This window comes from Nelumbo lutea, chromosome 5, assembly GCF_056320005.1.
Source record: "Nelumbo lutea isolate HS-2025 chromosome 5, American lotus-T2T, whole genome shotgun sequence".
In the NCBI taxonomy this organism is placed as follows: Eukaryota; Viridiplantae; Streptophyta; class Magnoliopsida; order Proteales; family Nelumbonaceae; genus Nelumbo; species Nelumbo lutea.
Window position 1 is genome coordinate 69,666,294 of NC_142688.1, and position 16,114 is coordinate 69,682,407.

The following is a 16,114-nucleotide window of genomic DNA, read 5'->3' on the forward strand; positions in this document are numbered from 1 at the left end:
TGCCTAAGCCAGCACTTGACGAAATAAAGTGGAGCAACAACTTGGTGGCATAGCTCAACCTCGGCCACAACCTTATAACTTCCTAAAGTGAGCGTCTAAATAACCAGTCACCTTGGGCCGTCTTTTGCCTACTTGTGACCTTTCAAAGGGGAGGGGCATAGATCCTTTGGTAAAAAAAAAGAAGAAAAGAACAAGAAGAGTAAACAACGATGCATGCATGATAGCATAAGATATGCAATAAAGGGGGCTTCTTTTAATGATTCACTATCGTTCAACATCTACAAAAATATCGGCCTCAGAAGGGGAGGTCAAGCCCGTTTACAAAAAAGAACAAAAAAAAAGGAGAAAAAACAAAGAAGATCGGCTACGCATCACCCTCGGCCGAGGAGCAATGGAGTCCTCGGCGACATCAACAACATCAACGGGGACCTCGGCGATAACTTTGGGAGGAAGGACATCGGGGAGCACTTCTAGATCGTCCACCCGGGAAGTCTGACACCATCTTTAGAAGCACCTTCTTGGTATCTTTGATGCCTTCCAAATATGCCTCGGATGCATAATTGGCCAAGCACTTCTGGTACTTTGGAGTCTGTTGCTAGGCCTGAACAGCATTCCAGCTGTTGGCCTCAGCCTTGGACACCCGGGCCTCAGCATCCACTGCCCGCTTCTGAGCCTCTAGTGCAATCCCATCGAGAAGGACCCTCTCCTCCTCAGACTTCTTCAGCGCCTCCTGGAGCTAGACGACCTGAGCCTACCCGACCTTCAGATCATCCTCCAGCGTTTGCTGGAGCTGCTTCTTCTCTTTAAACACCGAGATGACCTCGTCTTGACTGCACTCAGTAGAGGCCACCCATAGTTGAAGCTGTTCGTCCTTCTTCGCGAGCCGGTCCTTGCGATCGAGAAGAATGTTAACTCAATCTCCTAGACCAACGTAGTGACGAATGACCTGCACTAAGTGCATTATCAATAAAAACAAATGGAATCCAACAAATAACAAGTCAAAGCTGATGGAAACTCATCTCAACCAAGTAATCGAGCCCTTCATCCCAGAAGACAAGGGGGTCCGTCTACATTATCCCATAATGGTCCCTCAGCAGGACCTCTCCCTTCATCAATGCCCTACTGATTCCCTCAACATCGATGGAGTTCCCTTCACGGACATTCCACTTGGGGCAGAACAACTGGTTGAGGCACTCCCTCTCCTCAACTGGATCTAAGGAAGAAGGGGGAGCAAATGAAGACCTGGTGGCAGGTCCCTTCGCATAACTCCCCCTTGGAGTAGCGGGAGGACCCCTTTGATCACCGCCCTCAGCAAGATGACCTTTCTGTGTTGACCTCTTCGCCAAATGTGTAGGCGGCACCTCAGGAGACCTCTTCTTGCCGCTTTTCCTCGACCGGCTTCTTTCCTCAGGAGCCCCTACTCCGATGGGGTATGTGGTTGAGAGCTTCCCCCGGTAGGTGCAAGCCCCTTCTCCTCTCTCACAGGAACTGCCTCGGCGTTTTCCCTCCTAACATGCCTCCTAGCTGGCCCCTCTTCCATGCCAGGGTTCTCTCCAATAACATTCACTTGGCATCTATTGGAATCATTACGAAAAAAAGAAGCAAAAGGTCAGTGCACCAAAAAAGAAGAAATAACTGAGTGTGTTAAATGGAAGCAGCAGGACTTCTCCTACCGAGGGGAGCAGAGCTGAGCCCCACGAACACCAAAGGGAGCACCGCCTCCACTAAGGGCTTGGCCTGGATCCTCCCCAGCACGAGTAGGTGGGATACCACAGTGGTCCTCCTCATCCTGGAGTTGGGGGGGCACATCTCAAACCCATGCACACCTCCCCCCATCTCGACTTGAATGACCAGCCCTTGGGACAAGAGACAAAGAAGAACTTGCTCTTCCAGTTGTGGACGGACGAGGAGTTATCTACAAGTTTACCCCTCCGAGGCTGAAGATAGTACATGCCAGCCTTGGTGGAGTGCTTCCTTTGCATGAAGAGAGCACGAAATAGCTTCATCATTAGCTCTACAACCCAAAGCCAAGACACTACTAGCATGGCTACTATGATCCTAAGGGCGTTAGGGGATAACTGGCTGATGGTGATCCCATACCACTTCAACAAATATGATATCAATGGATGGAGAGGAAATCTGAGGCCAAACTCTAGGAAGTGCTAGTGCACACAGATCTCCCCCTCCTTCGGAGTCCATGGCCGGTTAACGACGTCGGGAACCCTAAGACGATAGGACCAGGGAATATGATAGCGGTGGCCAGGGACTTCACCTGGTCGACGTCCAGAATACTGCCTTACTCTGAACGTGGTAGGCGGCCTATTGTCACCCCTCGGGCAGCGTACTCAACCACTGTCCTCGAGCTGGGCTCAGGAGCCTCTTCCCTCACTACCACCTGGGTGGATCCCTCTGCGTCACAAATGCATCACTTTAACAGGGAGAACCACCACCTCGTTGGCATCCCTCGGCACCCCAAAGGCAGCCCCCTCCCTCAGCACTTCAATCTTGCGCCTTGGGGAAGGGACCTCAGCTACCGAAGAGCCTCAGCTGGAGCTAGCAAGCATGGGAGTCCGATAGGAGCTCACTCCCGAGAGGTCGGGAACTTCATAGCACTTGGGACCAGAATCAGAGCAAGACTCGGAGATGAGTTGTTTACCTAAGACGAGGGTGGAGTCTAAAAGAAGCTAAGGAAGGCGATTTAGCCGAAGGCTCTAGAGGCAAAGGTCACTCGATAGCAAGGGTATCTGGAACCAAATGGCGAGAAAAAAATCATGACTAAGGGATGTGCAACGATCACCCTCACGGCCCTGTCTACCGACCAACATACGTCACTTGCCTGGGGAAGATGAAACGATGCCAAGCGAACCAATGGGTCCATTCATCGCAGCCCGCTTGCCCGCCCGGTCGCGCAGGCCAAGTGGACGCATGACCTGGTTCACCCAAGATTCCATCTCCCCTACGAGCATAACTCCACGACCCGTCACGAGCATGGTCCTGACCTACCAAGTCAAGAACCCATTCTACACATAGCTCCAACCTGCTCCCACAACCACCAAGTCATTAGCTCGGCCACCTTAACCTCTCCCCTAGGTTTTCGAAGCCGAGGTCGAGGTCTCCACGTTCCCGCCATTGGTGCGACCCCGACCAGCTACTAATGCACGATCAAGACGATGCTACCACATGACTCACCTCGTCAAGAGACCCAACGATGCCTCCTGGCACAATCAACACTCCCTTCAGCCGAAGCCGAAGCCCTCAGCCTAGACCTTCACCTCAGCCTCGAGAGTGGGAGGCAAAGGATGTAGGTGCATTCCACTAGGCCAATAATGGGTCTACATGTATCAGGAGTAGTTGGTTTGTGCAATGACCACCCTCACGACCCCATCTACTGACCAACACGCGTTGCTTGCCTCGGGAAGACGAAGCGATGCCGAGCAAACCAATGGGTCCATTCGTTGCAGCCTGCCTACCCGCCCGGTCGTGCGGGCCTAGCAAACGCATGACCTGGTTCACCCAGGATTCCATCTCCCCTATGAGCACAACTCACGACCTGCCGCAAGCATGATCCCGACCTGCCAATTCGAGAACCCGTTCTATGCATAGCTTCGACCTACTCCCACAACAACAAAGTCATTAGCTCGGCCACCTCAACCTCTCCCCTAGGTTTCCGCAGCCGAGGTCGAGGCCTCCACAGCCTCGCCATTGCGATGATGTAGAACTGGGGTAGGGGGAAAGGCATCCCTTCGGCCGCTCATTGGTGCGACCCCCACCAGCTACTAATGCAAGATCGAGACGACACCACCACATGACTCACCTCGTCAAGAGACCCAACGGCACCTCTTGGCACAATCTACACTCCCTTCAGCCAAAGCCGAAGCCCTCAACCCAGACCTTCACCTCAGCCTCGGGAGTGGGAGGCAAATGATGTAGGCGCATTCCACTAGGCCAATAATGGGCCTACATGTATCAGGAGTAGATGGTTTTTGCAACGACCACCCTCACGACCCCATCTACCAACCAACATGCATTGCTTGCCTCAGGAAGACGAAACGATGCCGAGCGAACCAATGGGTCCATTCGTCGCAGCCCGCCTACCTGCCCAGTTGCGCGGGCCTAGCAAACGCATGACCTGGTTCACCCAGGATTCCATCTCCCCTATGAGCACAACTCCATGACCTGTCACGAGCATGGTCCCGACCTGCCAATTCAAGAACACGTTCTATGCATAGCTCCGACCTGCTCCCACAACAACCAAGTCATTAGATCGGCCACCTCAATCTCTCCCCTAGGTTTTCGAAGCCAAGGTTGAGAACTCCATGGCCCCACCATCGTGACGATGTAGAACTGGGGCAGGGGGCAAGGCATCCCTTCGGTCGTCCATTGGTGCGACCCCGGCTAGCTACTAACGCAAGATCGAGATGACACCACCACAGGACTCACCTCCTCAAGAGACCCAATGATGCCTCTTGGCACAATCAACACTCCCTTCAGCCGAAGCTGAAGCCCTTAGCCCAAACCTTCACCTTAGCCTCGAGATTGGGGGGAAATGATGTAGGCGCATTCTACTAGGCCAATAATGGGCCTACATGTATTAGGAGACAAAGCTCAGAGTAGAGCCAATTAGGGCGCACACAGAGCTGACCTCGGCACCTCATGCGGAACCAATTAGACCTCGGCATTGGGTAGGCCTCACAGAGCCAATTGTGCGGCGTCACATGGTGCCCTCTGATGATTGCGCACCTCGGTACGAACTGCATCTAGACCATCCAAGGTTACACACCTCTAGGTGTCCTCAAGTATAAATAGGAGGTGACCCCCACAAGGTAAAGGATCAAGAACTCGAGAACTTCCAAGCATTTCTATTGCTCTCTAAGATCTCCTGCTCTTTAATGGCCTCATCTTAGGTGCTCGCACCCAAGACCTCGTCCACCTTCTGCCTCATGTTTCTAACTTAACCATAGGAGTCTTCGCCTTGGGTGCCAACCTGGGGCCTTTGACATGCTCTCTCAGTTCACATGGTCAATTTACCTGCCCCCAACCACCTCAAACACCTCAGCTTCGGGCAGCCCACACCTCGGCTGGACACCTTAGCTTAGGAGCGAATTGATAGTGTTGACCTTGGCCAATCTAAGCATCAACAATTTCTTTTATTAAAAAATTTATACACTTATGTTGTGTTTGCTTGGTATAGGTTTCTACACCTTTCCCTATCTTTTAGTTCAAACCAAATATAGCTTCAATATCTCAAATTCTCTCCTAGTTTTGATCAATTGATCTTATCAACTTGAAATTATCAATAGAGGAGAGTTCCCCCTCTATTTATAGACTGAATATGCCCTTAAAATTCGGTTAGAAGAGACTTGAGGGCCCATTTGGTTTCTCGGAATAGGTGCTGGTAGTTGTTTGGTAGGAATGGGATTCCAATTCCCATTCTTGGGGGAATGGCCATTCCAGCATTCCCCTCCCCGGAATGGGATTCCCATTCCTGTCAAGAAGCAAAAACCCTCAAAACTTTAATATTAATAAAGTAATAAAACATTAACAAAAACGTTGTACAATAGTAATAAAATAATAGCATTATAAAAAATATTAATAAATTAATAATAAAAAACAAAGATAATAATTATTAAATATAATAATAATAACAAAGCATAAATAAAATATGAATACAATATAATAATAAATTATTAATATAATATAATTAAAGAACTAAATTAATATAACAATAATAAATTAAAAATAAAAAACAAAGATATTATTTATTAAATATTACTAATACATTAATCATTAAATAATAATAATAAATTATTTTTAAAATTAGAAACAAAAATAATATCAAAAAATTATAATAAAGTATAACAAAATAATAATTTATTTATAAAATATAATAATAGAAATATTATTATTAATAATAAAATAATAGTATATTTATAAAATATTCATTAATTAATGATAAATACTAAGGCATTAATTATTAAATACTAATAAAATAATAAATAGACTAATACAAAATTGAAAATTTTCAGTTGATTCTAATTCCAACTCCAAATGAACCAAACAACAACAATTGAAATCCAATTTCGACTCCCGACCGAACCAAACAAGCATTAGGAATGGGTGACTTTGATTCCAATTCTGATCCTATCTATGAACCAAGTGGACCCTAAGACGTATTCCAATCTTAATTCAGATGAAATAAAGAATAGACATTATTTCACATATATATGCTTCTAAAAAGTGGAAATGGACCATAAGTGTTTCCAAGATCATACTTGACTGAAATATCCCAAAGTATAAAAATTTTATGTAGTTGCTTCTTAATAAAAATCTTCCATAAAAAATGCTGATTTCTAGAGGTTTTAATATTGATGGGTCATGTAGCGTGTGTGATAAGGTTGAGGACATTGATCACATTTTTATAAACTGCCCCTTGGCCAGGCAAGTGACCACTCAAGATTCTTTGAACTTGCCCATTAGTTCTAATGTCTTGATTTTGGAATGGTGGAAATTCCTAATTAGTAACAGAATTGGAATGCTAAATAGCCTTTCAGTAGAGAGAAATTTTCAATCTTTCTCTGGCAGTTATGGAAGAACCATAAAAATATGCCCCCCCCCCCCAAATATTATTGACAAAGCCCGAAATCCTTTTCTAAAAATTTGGTCTAACATGGATATTAATCCAGATTTTTGCAAAAAGAAATCTTGTATCTTAGATAGATAAGCCCGGATTTAGATGCAATTAAGATAAATTTTGATGCCTCTTGCATCAATGGATCCTGTACAATTGCTTGTGTGGCTAGAAATCACTTGGGCCAAATCCTTGATTTTAAGATATATAGCATTGGCTCTATCACCATCAATTTGGCTGAAGCATGGGCTGCTTGGGAAGCCCATAATGTGGCTCTTAATTTCAACAAAAATATTACTATTGAGGGTGATTCTAAATTGGTAATTAATGTCTTAATAACCGCTTGGAGCCCCAGTAGAGATTAAAATCGATCAAGGATTATAAGTCTATGCTCGTGAGGTTGGTTGATGAGGTGAGTATTGTCATACCTATTAAGAAGGCAACATAGCAGCGTTCTAGTTAGCTAACTATGCATGTGTTCAATATCCCCACAACGACGCGCTCGCCATAAAACTAAGGATCAGCGATTTTGAAGTCCGGCGCGTACTTGTGGACTCAGGCAGTTCGGCGGACATCCTCTTCAAATCGGCGTTCGACCAATTACAGTTGCAGAAAAGCGAGTTGAAGCCCACGCACACTCCTCTGGTGGGCTTCAGCGGAGAGGAAGTCAGGCCCCTCGGGAAGATAACAGTACCTGTGGAAGTCGGCACATGGCCGTGCGTGGTAAGACTCAACCACGATTTCCTGGTGGTCGCGACCTCCTCCCCATACAACGCCATAATAGGGTGACCAATTACGCATATTCTACATGCAGTGGTCTTCACTTATTATCTGGCAATGAAGTTCTCCACGGACTTCGGTGTGGGGGTAGCGTGGGGCGACCAACTCGAGTCCCGCAAATGTTATGTTGCCACCCTAAAGGGAAAAACCAAGGCAGCCGACGACCTCAAATTGGAGCGGCCTACGGAGTAGGGCGAGGAACGAGCTTCACCCACTGAGGAAACAGTTGCAGTCTAGACCTCGGCTACAGATCCGGCACGAACGCTACAGATCAGTGCTTCCGTTAAGGAGCCTCTATGAACCGAACTGGTGAATTTCTTACTTCAAAGTTTAGATATTATTGCATGGTCCGCAGCAGATATGCTCGGTATTGACCCTAGCCTTATAACTCACAAACTTAACACTGACACTGTAGTCAGACCCATTAGACAGAAGAAACGCAACTTAGCCCCAGAGCGCTGGAGGGCGGTCAATGAAGAAGTCGAAAAGCTCCTCGCAGCGGACTTCATAAGGGAAGCTCATTACCTGAGCTGGGTAGCCAACCCAATGTTGGTGAAAAAAGCTAACGACAAGTGGCGCATGTGCATCGATTACACCGACTTGAACCGAACTTGCCCAAAAGACCGCTTCCCCCTGTCCCGAATTGACCACCTAGTGGAAGCAACCTTGGGACATGAACTGCTAAGCTTCCTGGACGCATACTCAGGCTACAATCAAATCAAGATGGACTAGTCTGACAAAGAAAAAACCAGCTTCATAATCGAGTTCGGCCTGTACTGTTACAAGGTCATGCCCTTCGGACTAAAGAATGCTGGGACGACCTTCCAAAGACTTGTAAATAAGCTTTTTCGGCCCTTAATCGGAAAGAAAATAGAATGTTATGTAGACGACATGTTAGTCAAAACATAGTTCTCGTAGGAATTAATAAAAGACTTGGATTTTGTCTTCCAAATTCTGCGTCAATATAGAATGAGACTAAACCCAAACAAGTGTGTCTTCGGTGTCACCTCGGGTAAGTTTCTAGGGTACATTGTCAACCGGCGCGGTACTGAGGCCAACCCGGACAAAATAAAGGCCATCCTTGATATGAGACCACCCCGAAAAGTAAAAGAGGTTCAGAGGCTGAACGGCCGCATAGCCGCTCTGAACCACTTCATGTCCAAATCGGCAGACCGCTGCCTACCTTTCTTTAAGGCAATTAAAGGCAAAGGGTTCGAATGGACCCAAGATTGCCAGCTCACGTTCGATGAGCTAAAAACCTACCTCACCACTGTGCCAACCTTAGCCAGGCCCAAGGAGGGCGAAGTCTTAGAACTGTACCTCTCGGCAAGTGACGATGTGGTCAGTTCTACAGGGAGCAGAGATGAGATACCCGCAAATAGAAAAAATAGCGTACGCACTGGTGATTTCAGCTCGTAAACTTCACCCATAGTTCCAAGCTCACACCGTCGTCGTCTTAACCAACAAACCCCTAAGACAAGTCTTGCTGAAGCCCAAGGTCTTTGGTCGGCTGACGAAGTGGGCCATCGAACTCAGCGAGTACGATCTCCAATACAAACTACGGACCGCAACTAAGGCTCAAGCCTTAGCAAATTTTATCGTCGAGTGCACTTTTAGCCTCAAAGCCCCTCAACAGGTTGAGCCCGAGGTTCCCAGTTTGGGCGAACCCGGAGCTCCCAAGCCAATAGAGTCTGAACCCCGTGAAGTAGCGGCCGATGTGGCATCTCTCCTGGTCAGGCCAAGCATGAACTGGGACGAGGAGCCCTGGATCCTTCATGTAGATGGTTCCTCGAACCAGCAAGGCATCGGGGTTGGAATAGTCTTATGCGGCCCGGGTTGCACAAAGTTGGAATACGCACAACACTTTGAGTTCGCGGCATCTAACAATGAGGCAGAATACGAAGCACTGAGAGCGGGGCTGAACCTAGCGCAAAAGGTAAGAGCAAAGCACATAGTCATCTGCAGCGATTCCCAGCTCGTGGTCAACCAGGTTACGGGCGAGTACGAAGCACGCGAGCTCTCCATGATCACATACTTGGTGAAAGCAAAAGAGGCCCTGCTCAACTTCCAGTCACACTTCATTAGGCAAATCCCGAGGTCAGAGAACACTGAGGCCGATGCTCTGTCCCGGTTAGCCAGCACAAGTCACAACAACATGAGAACCGTGTACATAGAGGACTTACCTCGGCCTAGTATTCTCAGTGGGGCAGAGGAGGTTGCTCCCGTCCTCGAAACAGAGCCGAGCTGGATCAACCCACTCGCGAGCTTCTTGCTAGATGGAACCCTCCCTGTAGACCGCAATGCGGCCAAGAGGGTGCAGCGCCATGCAGCCAAATACATCATAATTGACGAACGGTTATACCGACGGTCCTACACGCTCCCCTACTTGCGTTGCCTGCGACCTGCCGAAGCCGAGCTCGTACTCTGTGACACCCATGAAGGTCTATGCGGCGGACACCTGGGGGCAGAGCACTCGCCCAAAAAGCACTTCGACAAGGATACTACAGGCCAACGATGAAGGCAGAAGCCGTCGAGCTCGTCAGAAAATGCGACAAGTGTCAGATGCACGCCAATATCCACCATCAGTCTGCTTCCAACCTTAAATACCTCGCCAGCCCATAGCCCTTTGCACAATGGGGCATCGACCTCCTGGGGCCATTCCCGCCAGCAACAGGTGGGAGAAAATTCCTAGTGGTGGCAATAGATTACTTCACAAAGTGGATAGAAGTCGAACCTCTGGCAACAATTACAGCCCGAAACATACAGAACTTCTTTTGGAAGAACATAGTATGTCGCTTCAGGTTACCTCGGGTACTGATCTCCGACAATGGGAAGCAGTTCGAGGATATTAAGTTCCAAGAGTGGTGCCAGAATATGGGCTTCGGAAAAACTTCACATCGGTCACGCACCCGCAGGAAAACGGCCAGACAGAAGTAATGAATAGAGCCATCCTGTGCGGACTGAAAGCACGTCTAGATCGAGCCAAGGGGTTATGGGCGGAAGAGCTACCAAGTGTTTTATGGGCTCACCGAACTACAGAAAAAAATTGCCACAGGAGAAACCCCCTTCAACCTCACCTACAGCACTTAAACAGTAATCTCAACGGAAATCAAAGTACCAGCATTGCCACTAGAAACATATGATAATCAAACGAACGGAGATGAGTTACATACCAACCTTGACCTACTGGACGAGGTAAGAGATCTCGCGCACATCCGGACAGCGGCCTACCAGTATCAGGTAGCTCGGTACTACAACGCTAGAGTAAAGCAGCAAAGCTTCTGAGTTGGCGGCCTGATTCTTCGTAAGATTATGGTGCCCGAACCCGGCGTGGACAAACATGGACCAAATTGGGAAGGGCCCTATAAAGTAAAGAGAGTGCTTGGGAGGGCATACGAGCTCAAAACCTTAGAAGGCAAACAAGTACCCCGAGCGTGAAACATTGTTAACTTATGGCGATATTACCTATAAACCTCCAAGCGAAGTGGACGAAATCGCTACAAGAGCCTTAGGGACAAGATGCAGAGCCAACAAGAGGAACCTCAGCATAAGCGAGCAAAGAAAAGTCGGGCATATTATCAACTCGGCAAAACATTAATCAAAAGAATAAAGCAGAGCAGAGACTAAGTATTAAACATCGAAACAGGTCGCGCGAGTACAATGACCTGGGTAAGAAACAGATTGGGCATGTTATCAGTTCAGAAAAGGGAACACTTAACCAAAAAGATTGTCTATTTCATTGCAAGAAAAGGAAGAGTACAAAAAAAAATTATTACAAGCCCGGAGCTACTTCTTCCCCATTAGAAGGCACTTCAACGATACCCGAAGGACCAGCCTCGCCCTCAGAATCCGGCTCGCCATCGGCAGCATTGGCCATCTCCTGAGTTATACGCGAAGTGGATATGGCACTAACGTCGAGGTCGGGATATGTGTTCCAGAACATCCACTGGCTCAGTTTGAATCCCCTTCTATAAGAATCCACCATCAAGTCGTCAAAATGCGGCAAGGCAATGTAGTCTTCAACGGCCTTCTTCTTGGCATCTTCAATACCTTGGGAAAAAATCTGCATTTTCTCCCTGATGTCCTCCTGAAGGTATTCGACCTGATGCTGCAGGTCTGCCATATGCTTCACGACTACCCCATGGCCTCGGCATCCCGCTAAGACATCACCTGCCTAGCCATAGCAACGCGAGCAGCCTCTTCGGCAGCATGAGCGGCCATCTCAGCAGCTCGGGTATTCGCCTTGGCGGCACGAAAAGCCTCTTCGACGGCATGAGCGGCCGCCTCAGCAGCTCGTGCCTGTCGCGAACTCCTCTCTACCTAGGCCGCTAAGGCGTGAATAGAAGAGTTCTCCTACCAAAAGAAACAAATGAGCGACAACAGCAGGAAGGATAGAAAATAAAGAAGGCAAACGAAATCTGACTTACCACCATAGCATGAGTTATGGCATGGCAGGCGACCTGATTCAAGGGAAGATCGGTCCACGCCGCGACCTCCTCAGGGAAAGTAGCCTCCCTACTCTTCTGAAGAGCGCAATTCGGCGACAACACGCTCCTGAACTCCCCTTGAGCTTCCGAACCCGAGGGCCCAGCCCGCGTATGAGCGGACCCAGAGTAAGCAGGGGCACTAAAGTAGGCGGGAGCACCCGTGTGAGGGGTCTCAGCGTAAGGCACCCCAACCGCTTCATGCATCGAAGGAGCCACCTCGGGCTCCCTGGGCAGATCCTCCGGCGAGTGGCCTGGAACTTGAGGCTCCTCATCCTAGGGCAGCTCAGTACGAGTTCGCTTGGCAACCCGCTTCCTCCTCTTCGTGCCTTGGAACAAGCACCCCCCACGAGTCATCTTTGTGTCCATCACACCTGCAGAAAAGAGTTCGGCATTAGAAAAAATGAAAGAACAAAGCAAACAAGAAACCTAAGCTAAGAAACCCACCCGAACTCAGGCCGGCCACAATAAGCTTGGCTTCCGTTAAGTACTGATGGCACTTTAAACCTTGTTGTGCCCATTTCCGGAGACCCTTCACCGTCTCTTTATCGAGAGTGACACCAGAATCAGGAGCGGCCTCCCCCTACCCTTGTGCACTTCGCACCCCGAAGTAATCCCGCTTCCACGTCGGGACCTTGTTAGGAAGTTCATGCAGAAGCTTGAAACTCGGGCAAGGAGACAGGTAATACGCCCGTCTTCCCCCGGGAAGAGAACCCGCTTGTTTTTTTAGCATTAAAATAGAGGAGAATATCTCCAATTCTAAAGGGAAGTTCTATTCGCAAAAAAGGGAGACTGTCCTCACCAGGTTCCGAATAGAGTTCGGATGAAGCTGGCCAATAGTAACGCCGAAGTGGTTTATGACCTCGACGAGAAGGGGGTGGAAAGGCAGTCGCAGCCCCGCAGGGAGCTGCTCTCAATAAATCACGATCTCATCAGGATCGTGTTCCCAAGGAAAGCTACCCAAAGGAATGAAATAGGTGTACCCCCCAGGCAGATTGTAAGAGATGAGTAGAGATTGGAGCCCCTCGAGCGTCATGGTCGAAGGACCAAACCTGTCTAGCATCCGACCTCGATGAGAGGTAGACACCAAACTACCCGAAGCGGCTCGGCCTATGGGTTCGAGGTCATCCTCAAGTTCCACCTCAGGATCACTAAGGCAGTCGGGGATACGGCTCGGTTCGTAGAACCTACATCAGTCCTACTTGAAAAATTGTCTGAGCTATCAAAGCTAGACATCGAGGAGAAAAGGTGGATTCAGGAAGGTACTCACCGGAAGAAAGTTTTGAAGGCTCCGGAGATTGGAACAAGCCAAAAACCTTGAAGGCGAAGTAACAAGCCTAGATGCAAACTGAAAGGCCTGGATGCGAGCCGAAAAGTTGGACGCGAGCTCAAGAAGCAAATTGCAGAAGTGACAAATCGACTAGGGTCCCCTACTATGTATAGCTACGGTAACCAAGAACCAACAGTGCAGATCAAAGCCAATCCGACGGCCTGCATTCGCGCTGACCGCACGTCCCCTGAGATCAAGACGTGATTGGCGCACGTCTCTCCGAAATGAATGAAACGTCAGCACACGTCTTTCTAAAACTGACAACACGCCGCACACATCTCTCTGCAATTGACAATTGCTAGTGCACATCTCATCAAAACGGCAGTGGCGCGCTCTTTTCAAAATTAAAAGACCCGCTGTCACGTCCCAGCGGTGCAATTTTTTGAAATTTAAAATAAACGTGCATTGCCATGTTCGTCAACATTTATAAGTAGTAGGCACGTCTCCCACCTTTTCGGACGCTCCAGAAAACCGAAGAACCCTGGCAAAGCACCTCGCCCTGTCAAGATTCGAAGAACGGGACAAATCCACCTACCACCTCGCAAACTCCCCGCGCCAGGGCAAGACCCTTGGCGTGAGGAGTGGGGGGCAATTGATGTAAAGAGACGGTTCTGACAAAGAGCAGTGGCGGTTCTGTCCCAACAGAAAGGACGACACCCAAACTGATAGAAGCAAGGGTAATCATACCCGACTTGACAAGGGCTTCGGAGTGAGTGTGTGAAGTGGTTATAAAAGGCCCCCTACCCCCAACAACAAGGTTGTGAACTTTGTGCCATCTGGTCTTTACTTTGCCTTTGAGAGAATACTAACTTGAGCTTTGGAGTTATCTCACCGGGTTCCCCCCAGAGTTCCTTCATCTTCTCTGTTTCAGGCTCCCCGTCGCTCCAGTCAGAGGCGAAATCATTGCAGCTAAGACCGATCGGATTGCGCTCCATCAGGTTCCTTCATTCCTAGGCCCTTCCTGTATACTTTACTGGGATTTATCAAAAAAAAATCAGGGTAGAAAACACAATTTGTAGTACTACTTTAGTTCTTTTTAATTGTAAAGGTTGAAGGTTGGGGGCACTACAAGCAAAAAACTCTGCACACACTAAAAGCATAGGAACCCCACCCTACATTGGAAACATCTCCCCATGAAATGTCTATATACTTTGAACCTTTACTCATATTTAAAGCATTTTTCTCACAATTAAATTCTACTAATAAACTCGTACAATCCATAATTTTAAGGGCTAATTTCTTAAAGTACCCCTAAGGTTTAGGAAATTGATTAACTCTACCCTTATTGTTTAAAGTCTTAAAGTACCTTTTATTTTTCTGACAATTGTCTAAAACCTCTCCTCTGCCGTTAACTTTCTGTTACACTCTATCACATGTGACATCAATTGACTGATATATTTTTTAAAATTCCTAAAATACCCCTTATCATCTTTTGCAATGATTTTTGGGTTCCAACAAACCCTAACCTGTTCGAATGATTGTGAGAGAACTTGATAGCAGCAGTCCTGTTAGCCCCCAAAAGACTAAAAATCTCTCTCTCTCTCTCTCTCTCTCTCTCTCTCTCTCTCTCTCTTAACTTTGTTCTTTATATCTCTTGTCTCATTACAGAAATCCATAACCGAACTTGACACCAAGCTTCTTCTCCAGCGTTGGACCACCGATTCCAACTATTACACCATCCGGGAATAAGAAAAAGCAAAACCAAATATTAACTCTAAAGCCAAAATTACCAAACCTTGGTTTGCCACCGTATGCTTGACGACAATATGAGTTAGGTTTCTGCAAAGGCAAGCATAACCAGGACGATCTATTGCAAACACCAGAGTTGGAAAAGCCAACCCTTAAGCAGTCCAATGAACATGTTACCACTTAGCTCAACCACCGCTAACTAGGGTGGGCCTTGAAACAAAAGTTGCAAGAGGCCTAGATAACGAGATGGTTTTTATAACCTTCTCCACTAGATTGGAAGGTAGTTTAAGTAGAAAACTAGTGAGCTTATTGAAATGTGGTTTGGGGGAGGCTTCTAGTTAGGGCATTGTGGGAAATGTCCAAAGAACTGAGAGATGTAAGTTGGTCAAAAAATCTACGTCTCTTCTTTGTAGCTTGTAGATTCTTAATTAATTTAAACAAGACCAAAAATCTGTCTCTTCTCTATAGCTTATAGGTTCTTAATTTATTTAAACAAAATTGAGATTTGAGAGGGAGAGAGTGTTTTTCAATCCTTTTCTTTTCAAGGTCTAAAAATTATGTCTATGGTCAAGAATAGAATTTGGTGTAGCTTGACTACTTTGGAAAAGCTGGAAACATCTATTTCACCCGTCTGACCATTGGAGTCAATTGTCTGGTGCTGGAAAAGTTTGAAGTCCATAGTTGGTTTTGGAAAGAGTACAAATACAAATATGTAGAGTACAAAACCTTATATTTTATATTATTTTATATATATTTAAACTGTAGATATTTGTATTTATACTCCTTCCAAACTGGATCAAGGCAAAAAACGCAGGACATGTTCTTATGCCATGATTGTTGGGATTTGTATTAGGTAAGTTGTTTTATATTGAAACATCATGATTGTTTTATTTTGAAAATTTGAAAAATAATAGAAGATATATTTGACATTTTAGTCAATATTTAACGAGGATGACAATTCAGAAAACTTAAGATATTTAAAAACAATATATAAATAGTAAGGGTAAAATTAATCAATTTTCTAAACCTTATGGGTACTTTACGAAATTTGCCCTAATTTTAACGGTAGAAACCAATATTTTTAAAACAACCCGAAAACAAAACTGGTTTTCCATTCGGATGCTAGATCAACAATTCAACTAAGGTTGAAAGTATCAAACTATCAATACTTTGAATATGCCCGTATGGTTGAGTTAATATAGA

The 16,114-nt window shown here is 46.7% G+C and overlaps 1 long non-coding RNA gene across 1 annotated transcript; it reads right to left on the reverse strand.

The window, feature by feature from the left end:
* Positions 1–234: 234 nt before the first annotated feature.
* LOC148852834 (uncharacterized) lies at positions 235–1,833 on the reverse strand. Its single transcript, XR_016099811.1, has 2 exons — positions 1,674–1,833; positions 235–1,574 (listed from the first exon to the last, which is right to left on the reverse strand). It is a non-coding gene; the product is annotated as an uncharacterized LOC148852834 (long non-coding RNA).
* Positions 1,834–16,114: the final 14,281 nt, after the last annotated feature.